General features: G+C 39.1%; 1 long non-coding RNA gene across 1 annotated transcript in view; it reads right to left on the reverse strand.

The window, feature by feature from the left end:
• The window catches only part of LOC148110681 (uncharacterized), a 51,298-nt gene extending 50,456 nt beyond the window's left edge, over positions 1-842 (reverse strand). Inside the window, exon 1 of the long non-coding RNA XR_015726507.1 lies at positions 704-842. This is a non-coding gene — a long non-coding RNA (uncharacterized LOC148110681). The remainder of the gene's footprint in view (positions 1-703) is intronic.
• Between the last annotated feature and the right edge of the window lie 8,512 nt (positions 843-9,354).

The raw sequence follows: 9,354 nt of genomic DNA on the forward strand, positions 1-9,354 counted from the left end.
TGAAATTGAAATAACATTTCCATACTCTATTTAAATTCCTTGAGGCCCAACCAAATTATTTATCAGGATCCTAAAATTATTAAACTGCTTTTTGTAATTATTGAGGAATTAGGAAAAATGGGCTAGGTGTTAGAAGGCTGGTGATGGGTAAGCGTATTTATGATTTTTTTTTTTTGTATTTATGATTTTTAAGAAGACTGAAGTGTATAATGAGGGACCACAAAACTATATAGTTTAGTTGTACTATGTACATAACATTCTTGGTACTTGAAATACCTTTAGACTAGGCATTTCAGTTTCTACACTACCTACAGCTTCCTGCTGGCTTCTCCCATACATATTTTGATTTTCTGCCTGGCCTCCAAAGAAATTTCAACATATAACCCCTGAAAACTACAGAAATCTGTCCCAGGAGAAATCAAGAGCAAGCACATTATTTAGGATCATTTTAAAAAGAAGTAGTAATTGATCATTAAGAGCCATTAAGGTTTACTATAAACTCATAAGACCAAATTCATTTTCAAGGTTATTATAGTGATTCTAAGCGATAAGGAGTGGTGGCAGCAGAAATAGAAAGCAAAGTGTAGATTTTTTAAAACCTCACTCTGGAATATCTTAGAAGGAAATACATCAGAAACTGAAAACAATGTTTGCCTCTGGGAAGGGAATGAGAACTCTGAAGAGAGTGGGGAAGAAGACTTACTTTTCATTGTTGATCCAGGGGAGCACTTTGAATTTTATAGGTCTAAGATTTCGTGGGTGATGGAGCCCTTGCTGAGAAAAAGACAGGAACCATTGAGCATACAAAACAGAATCTAACCAAATGGACCCGACCTTCTAGTTTTTTGAAGATTCTCTGAGATGATGCTGAAACCTTCTCCCCAGCCTTTATTGTGACAGAGAGAAACCAACTGCCTTTGTTCCCAATTACCACATGACACTAAATTCAGCTGACTGTTGGAATCCAAGCTCAGCCATTCCCTACACATGACTCAGCCATCGTCTGTCTTCATAGTGCATCTTGTCACGTTGAACCCATTAATTCACCACTTAACAAAAATTTGCTCCCTTCCTCTTTTCAAGTTAGTTGGCTGATTTTCTTCAGTTTCCCAACAGCAATGAAAAATAGATTTTTAGTCTGTGAAGGTCCCCTTTCTTACTTTACCTTCGGTTTTCCATAGACTTGAAGCTTGAGAGAACAGAATTAAAATTTCAAACCATTGTTCTGTTTAGCTATTTGTCTTGAATGGTTTTGATATATGCTTGTTTAGGGAATACTGAATTTCTGACTTTTTAACAACAACAAAATGCATCAAAAGATGTTATTAAATTGTTCCACCTTTACCGAGAAGTAAAATATAATTATTAGAGATAAAATAGCATATATACATGCTAGCTGGGGAGAGGGCAAGAGTGCGAGAGATGGGGGAGAGTAAGAGGAAAGCTGGAGATGGGGGTTCTTTATCTGATAGCCTATTTTCTTCAGATCTTTTAAAAAGCATTAAAAATATTTCTACTGACAACCAACCACAATTTTAAAGCATAAAATATAGACAGTACAATATATCACTGCTGTATATATTAAAATAATGTACTAATAAAAAAGTTTTTCTCTGTATATGCTTCAAGACTTACGTATTTTCTTATTTTTAAGATTTTATTTATTTATTTGAGAGAGAGACAGAGAAATAGAAAGAGCATGGGGGGCGGGGAAGGACAGAGGGAGAGGGACAAGCAGACTCCCCGCTGAGCTGGGAGCCCAACCAACACCCCGAGATCATGACCTGAGCCAAAGTCAGGTGCTTAACTGACTGAGCCACCCAGATGCCCTAAGACTTACCTATTTTAGTATAATTACTTCCTAGTTTTCTCTTCCTCCAGGGAGAATTTTTGACTATCACTTTTTTAAAAAAGACTTATTTATTTATTTGAGAAAGAGAGTGAAAAAGAGAGGGAGCAGGTGCATGGGGGGCAGGGCAAAGGGAGAGAAGCCAACTCCCTGCTGAGTGGGGAGCCCAATGCAGGGCTCAATCCCACAACCCCAAGATCGTGCCCTGAGCTGAAACCAAGAGTTGGACACCTAACTGACTTAGCCACCCAGGCACCCCTGACTATCATTTTTTCGTGTCCTGTTAACTGAAGTTAAAATACAGTCAGTGTTTTTCTTTTTCCTGGAAGTATTGTCATTGAACTTTCCCCAAATTTAACACCATAAACCTGAACTAAGCAAATCTGGCATCATGTTTAAAACCTAAGAATGGGGGCTCCTGGGTAGCTGAGTCGTTAATCTCTTAAACTCTTAGCTCAGGTCTTGGTCTCAGGGTTGTGAGTTCAAGCCCTGGGTTGGGCTCCATCCTGGGCATGCAGCCTACTTTAAATAAATAAATAAACAAACCAATAAGTAAATAAATATATAAAACCTAAGAATGATTGTTAACCAAGGTAAATATACTCAAAAAGCACAAAATGCAAAAGTAATGTGAATTAAAATACTCAAAGCCCTGGAGAGTCGATTCCATTAATTTCATTTCTTAGAAGTGAATTCTCTGGGTTATGGACTGATTGAACAGATCCTTTGTTCCTTCTCACTTCAAATATAGTTGCACTTCTGCCACAGCACTGCTCGTTTTCTTCTTCCCATAAGTATCTGGGAGAAATGAAAAAAAAAAAGAACCAATATTTTAGCTCTTGAACTTTCAAGAGGACGGTACTTTATACAGTATATAGTGAACACGGCGGCCTGCCAGGAATATCGACTGCTGACTCACAACTTCCAAACCAGAACTCTCTGGAAATTGCTGTCGGCTGATAAGAGCCACTCTTCCAGAAGGTCATGCTCCCTTCCTGGGATAGTTCTCAACCAATAATAGGTCAATGCAAAGTTATAAAAGCTGGCCTCTTGTCTCAAGGTGGGACAACTCTGAAGGGACTTCCAGCTCCAGAACTTCTTGTGGGATCAGCTGAGGCCTCTGTTGTGGCTGCACCGAAGATCAACTTCCCCCACTGCCCTCGCTCCCCGACTGCGTGCTCCCTGAGGGTAGTCCTCAGTAAGCCTTTGTCCACAAATTGCCATCTAAACTTTGCTTCCAGGGAAACACTGGAAACCGTATGGGATTATTCCCCCTCCCCCCCAATGCAGACATGAACAGATTTATACTGATCTGTCTGTGTTCTTTTTCTCATCATTTCCCTTTAATTTGCTAGTGTTTGTTGTTGTTCCTTTTAACTTCCTGTAGCAGCATGTTGCGGAACTACCCTAGGACACAGGATCTTAGCAGTAGCAGTAAAATGAAAGCTAGATTGTTCCTTGCCGATTTTATAGCTATCCAAAACAATATTCTTGACTTTGTGAGTTACGGGAGAAGATGGAGTCCGTGAAATTAAGTAAGGCTGATGCATCATCATGAGGATCAAACTCATGACCTTGGCATTATTTTGCCATGTTCTACCCAACTGAGCTAATGAGCTCACACAGAAAATTTAGAAGTGCGATTTTAAGACTGCTTCTGTGGATGCCTGGGTGGCTCAGTCAGTTAGGTGTCCGCCTTCGGCTCAGGTCATGATCTTGGGGTCCTGGGTTCCTGCTCGCCTGCTTCTGCCTCTGCCACTCACCCTGTTTATGCTCTCTCTGTCAAATAAGTAAATAAAATCTTAAAAAAAAAAGAAAGACTGCTTCTGGCAATCTTGCTACCCCTGTTGGTGACAATCATCAAGATTAATGCAAAAACTGTATTTTCGAGAGCTTTTCTCCAATAGATGCTGGTTGAAGAAGGCAGGTTGATCAGATGGATTTGTTGCCTCTCCTGCCTAAGACTCCACCTAAAATTAAAAGAACTGGGGAAACAACAGCAGATAAAAAAAACTTTAACAAGTTTTTGAAAAACTGAAATCAGATAAAGTAGTGGTAATTGATTCTGCAGAACAGAAACTGAATAGCCCAGGGGTAAAAAAATTCTGTGGCCCTCCTGTGAAATAACTGGTTCCTACCTAATCATCCTAAACTCAGTAAACAGAACAAAGGGACCCAGATTCACTTGGGTGGCTAAGCATCAGCCTTCGGCTTAGGTCATGATCTCAGGGTCCTGGAATCGAGTCTCACATCGGGCTCCTTGCTCAGTGGGGAGTCTGCCTCTCCTTCCCCCACTCATGCTCTCTCTCTCTGTCTCTCTCTCAAAAATAAATAAATGAAATCTTTAAAAAAAAAAAGAGAGAGACAATGGAGGGAAAAGAAAACTCTTCTTAAAACTCCAAAACTCAGAGAAAAAATTATACGACATTCATTTAAAATACAAAAAACAGAAACAGAGAACACAAATGATATCCTAGAAATTAAAAATATAATAGCCACAATGGTAATGTAATTAGAAGGGTTGGAAAAGAAAGTTAATGAAATCTCCCAGCAAGCAGAGAAAGATAGAAAAGAGAAAATAAAAGAGATGAAAGGATCCTTGCAGAAAGACCAAAATGCAAATTGTAGAAATCCTGCAAAAGGAGAGAGTAGGGGCACCTGGGTGACTCAGTCAGTTAAGCGTCTGATCCTTGATTTCGGGTCAGGTCATGATCTCTAGATTGTGAGATGAAGCCCCAGGCTTGGCTCTGTGCTCAGTGCAGAGTCTCCTCATCCCTCTCCCTCCCCCTCCTTTCCCCCTTCCACCCCCCTCCCCACTCCTCTCTCTCTCTGTCTCAAATAAATAATTTTTTTTTTTTTATAAAAGAACAGAGTAAATACAGATGAGCAAACTCTCACAGGAATAATCCTAGAAAATTCTCCAGACCCAAATGACAGGAGTCCACAAGTGGAAAAAGCCCAGGTACTCTGAGCAATGAAAAAAATTTTATACAAAGTTTTGTCACTGTGCAAGAGATAAAGAGATGATTCTAAAAGCTTCCAGGGAGGAAAAGATGGGTCCTAGACAAACAAACAAGAGAGAGAATGACACCATAGTTCTGTTATCAGTACTGAATGGTAGAAGACAATGAAGCAATGCTTTCAGAATTCTGAGGGAAATGCCTGTCCAACCAGAAGATGATTAAAGAAAAAGGTAATTGTTTCTGAAGCGATCACTGGGAGGTAGTCTGAGGGGGTGGGACAAGGACCGCAGTTTGTTTCTAACTTATTTGGTGCTATTTGATTGATTGATTGATTGATTTTCATGTATTCAAGTTTCCAGAAAATTTATTTCTTGTCCATCCGTCACTAGATTTTACTAAGCATGGACTCCAACAGAAAAGGGTTGGGGATGAGATGGAGGAAGGCCTGGAATCCAGGAAACCAAGCACTGCAACCCTGAAGGAGCAGACCTATGGAACAATCAATATGGCCTGACACAAGACAGACACTTCCCTATAGGAGTTTCTAGGAAAATGAGAGACCTAGCTGATTCCCTGTTATATACGACCATTTGGGGAAAATGATGATAGATGCATTGGGCATCTATTTGAGTCGTTGTAACAATTTTAAAGTCCTATTCTTTTTCTTTTTCTTTTACTTTAAAAGTACTCAAGAAGTGGGGCACCAGGGTGGCGCAGTCTGTTAAGCATCGGACTTTTGGTTTCAGCTGGGGTCTAGTCCTGCAGTCTTGGGATCAAGCCCCCCTTGGGCTCTGTGCTCAGAGTGCAGAGTGGGCTTAGGTTTCTTTCTCCCTCTCCCTCCGTCCCTGCCTGCTGTGCATGCTCTCTCTCTCTCTCACTGAAATAAACAAATTTTAAAAAAAAGGTTCTCAAGAAATGCAAAAAGAAGAAATAAAATCATAGTAGTTTGGAGTACTGAAGTGAACAATATTTACATGGGCATAATATAAACACAGATTAATTGAAATAAAAATTATGGTATAATTACATTGGAAGAGCAGGGAATAGGTGGAGGGGTTGTAAAAGGATTTAATCCACTTTCTAGTAAATGTCACGAAGTCAGGGATTTGTCTGTTTTGTCAGCTCTGGCATCGCCCAAACACAGAGCAGTGCCTGGCATGTAATAGGTACTCAACTAATAGGTATCTACTGTGCCAGGAAGTCACCGCTGCTGTCTTAAAAGTGGTAAATCAAGAGGAAGCACTATAAGGCTATCATCTAGGAATATGGGAATATATATATACACAAAGAAACAGCTAAAACGATTGAAAAGAAAAAAAGTATTTTATTTTCTGAGGCAATCACTGGGAAGTAGTCTGAAGGGGTGAGACAAGAAGCTGTTTGTCTTTATAACTTATTTGGTGCTACTTGATTTTTTAAAAATTATGCATATGTAATAAATACTTTGGCTAAATTTTTTAATGAAGCAAAATAGATATGAGTTTAAAACAATTCTCTCAAATAAAATATTTTTTTTAAAGAAAGTACGGAGCTATAGAGCTGGACACAAAATGGACCCAGGTCCTTTATCCAAAAAAAAAAAAAAAAGCCAAACAAAATCCCACTTGCTTTTTCGCCACCTTGACAGAAGTTTTGTTGGAAAAGGTAAGGGTGACTGAGCCAATAAAACTCAAGTTTTAATGCACTGCACTTGAATGGCATGAGCTTGTAATGAATTTAGAGAATGTATTAGCGGTGATTTATTTAGCATGGCTTCTGATTTAACTTGGCATTATAACAGTGGGCAAGGTTAAATTATGCCTTACTATGTAATTATGGCTATTTTAAGTTATTGTACTGCTAAGCAAATGACATATTTATTCATTTGGTCGTGTTAAGAATTCTAGGCTACTTTTAATTGGAGCAAATGCAAGGTAGAATGAGTCGATTCTTTTGCCTTAGCTTTGGTGCTAAAACTTCAACAATTCATTTTCTTTTTCTTTTTTTTAAGTAGGTTCAACTCAGGGCTGGAACTCAAGACCTAAGGCTGGGGGACACTTGGGTGGCTCAGTCAGTTGGGCATCTGCCTTCAGTTCAGGTCATGATCCCAGGGTCCTGGGACTGAGTTCCACAACGGGACCCTCACTCAGCAGGGAGCCTACTCCTCCCTCTGCCTGCTGCTCCCCTTGCTCCTGCTCTCTCTTGCTCTCTCTCTAGCAAATAAATAAATAAAACCTTAAAAAAAAAAAAACCTGAGCTGAGACCAAGAGTCAGACATTCAATCTACTCAACCCAGGTGCCCCAAAACTTCAACAATTCTTATTGGTTTTTCCATGCTCCCACCAAATTGGATGTTTGCCATTTTCCTTCCCCTCTAACATCAGTAACATGTGTCTTTTGAGTTGACCTCCAATAGGTCTTTTGGCTACAGTTTATAAAACAAAGCAGAGGCTTTTAAATCAGGTAATGACAATTGTTAATCCTGTTGCTTACTAGCTATAAGTCAGTTACTTAATTTCTCCAGGCCTCAGTTTCCACTACTTTTTTTAAAAGATTTATTTATTTATTTATTTACTTATTTATTTGAGAGAGAGAGAGAGGGAGCACATGAACAGGAGAAGCAGAGTGGGAGAGGGGCAGTGGGAGACGAAAGAATCTCAAGCAGACTCCCTGCTGAGCACAGAGCCTGAGGCAGGTCTCGATCCCACAACCCTGAGATCATGACCTGAGCGGAAACCAAGAGTCAGATGCCTAACTGACTGAGCCACTCAGGCACCCCCTTTTCCACAGTTAAAAGCAGGGATACTAATCTTACCATATGGTACTGTTGATAAATAAGAGGTCAGTGTGCGGGATAAATGCTTAGTGAAGTGTCTGGCACTTGACTTAATAAAGGGCAGGTAGTATTGTTACTTAGAGTTTAGAGATTCTGTTGTTTGATTTTGTGAGACAGTTTTCTCATCTTCCCATAACTTTGCCTTATGGCATGTATGTGTACAATTATTTTATAAACGTAATTAAAATGAATTAAAATTTGGCTTTCAGGATTCCATGAAGCTGTTTCTCTCTCTCTCTCTCTATTCCGTGAGGATCTTTGAGAGGATAGTGTTATTGCTGTTGCACTGGGACTTCCTGCAAAGTGTGCACTTCATGGCCGTAATATTTAAGAAGAGCCAAGGTGATTATTGTTAGAATTGAGTGATGGGTACATGTGGTCCTTATTATATCATTCTATCTCCTTTTGAATGTATTTGAAAATTTCTGTACTAAAAATCTAAAGTAAAGGTGAGCTTTCAATGAAGGAAAAGGTATAAAATCAGTCTCCCTGAGCAAAGCATTTGTTGGTATATATCCTCGATTGTTTGGTGAGTCAGCTTATTAAAGAAAGAATCCATTTTCTCGTGAACACTTTCCACTATAGATTCTATTTTTGTTTTCGTTCTTATTCTAAAGAGTAGCCTACGTGACAATAACGAACATTGAATCTCTCTTTAGGTCTTGGGAAGCTACACCTGAAGGAGACCCACTCCAGGGAAATCTAGGTAGGAAGCAAAGTGTTGATGCGTCAGCCCGTGGCACACTTTCTCTGCGTTGATACTAAATCAAAGTTCCAGTTAATGACAAGAACTGCTTTGTTGCTGAAGCACTTGTCTTGGGAGTGACAACAAGATTGAGGGTGTAGCTATTAATAGACTATACTTCCTTCTTTTTTCTGGTAGTGTTTGTTGCAAAAGTCCAAGTGTTGCTTATAGAAACCTAGATAAGTCATTATTTGGATAATTATTCTCTTAGTGAAACTCCATTGGTGGTTTTAGTTAAATAAAAAATAGTGCTGCCTTTCCCGCTGTAAGCTATTTGACTGGGCTGTTTGTACATTAAGTTGCCCCAAGCCTACAAAGACTTCCCTACAAAGGCTGTGTTTTGCTGGTTCTTCAGGTGATTCATCTACTATATACACATAAAAATTATAGTTCAGAAGGTTGTTGTAAGAATTAATTAATGTTTGTTGTGCCCCTTATGATCCTCAGATGAAAGGCACGAAGGAAATGTAGTGTGCCTACATAAGGTAATAACATCAGTACACATTGTAAAGAATGTTGGGATCTTTCTGAATGAAAGGTGGAGTATGAACTTCAAGTTATTTTTATTAGTGTTTGCAGAAGATTCAAACACTATTTGGAGGAATATAATGAAATTCAAGAGATTTTTGGGTGAACACATAACTGACAAAAGAAGGTAGTAGCCAATAATTCTGTTGTAGACTAAGGAAATGAAGTGTTTTGCTTCTGGATATGTACATATCAGGAAAGAAAGAAAGAAAGAAAGAAAGAAAGAAAGAAAGAAAGAAAGAAAGAAAGAAAGAAAGAAAGAGAGAAAGAGAAAGAAAGAAAGAAAGAAAGAAAGAAAGAAAGAAAGAAAGAAAGAAAGAAAGAAAGAAAGAAAGAAAGAAAGAAAGAAAAAGAAGGAGGAGGAGGAGGAGGAGGAGGAGGAGGAGGAGGAGGAGGAGGGGGAGGAGAAAGATAAAAAGCACATGCTTAATGTTCAAAGAAGGCAGCCTGAAAA

Source organism: Ursus americanus, chromosome 2 (genome assembly GCF_024610735.1).
Source record: "Ursus americanus isolate L20-20 chromosome 2, mUrsAme1.1.p, whole genome shotgun sequence".
Classification (NCBI taxonomy): domain Eukaryota; kingdom Metazoa; phylum Chordata; class Mammalia; order Carnivora; family Ursidae; genus Ursus; species Ursus americanus.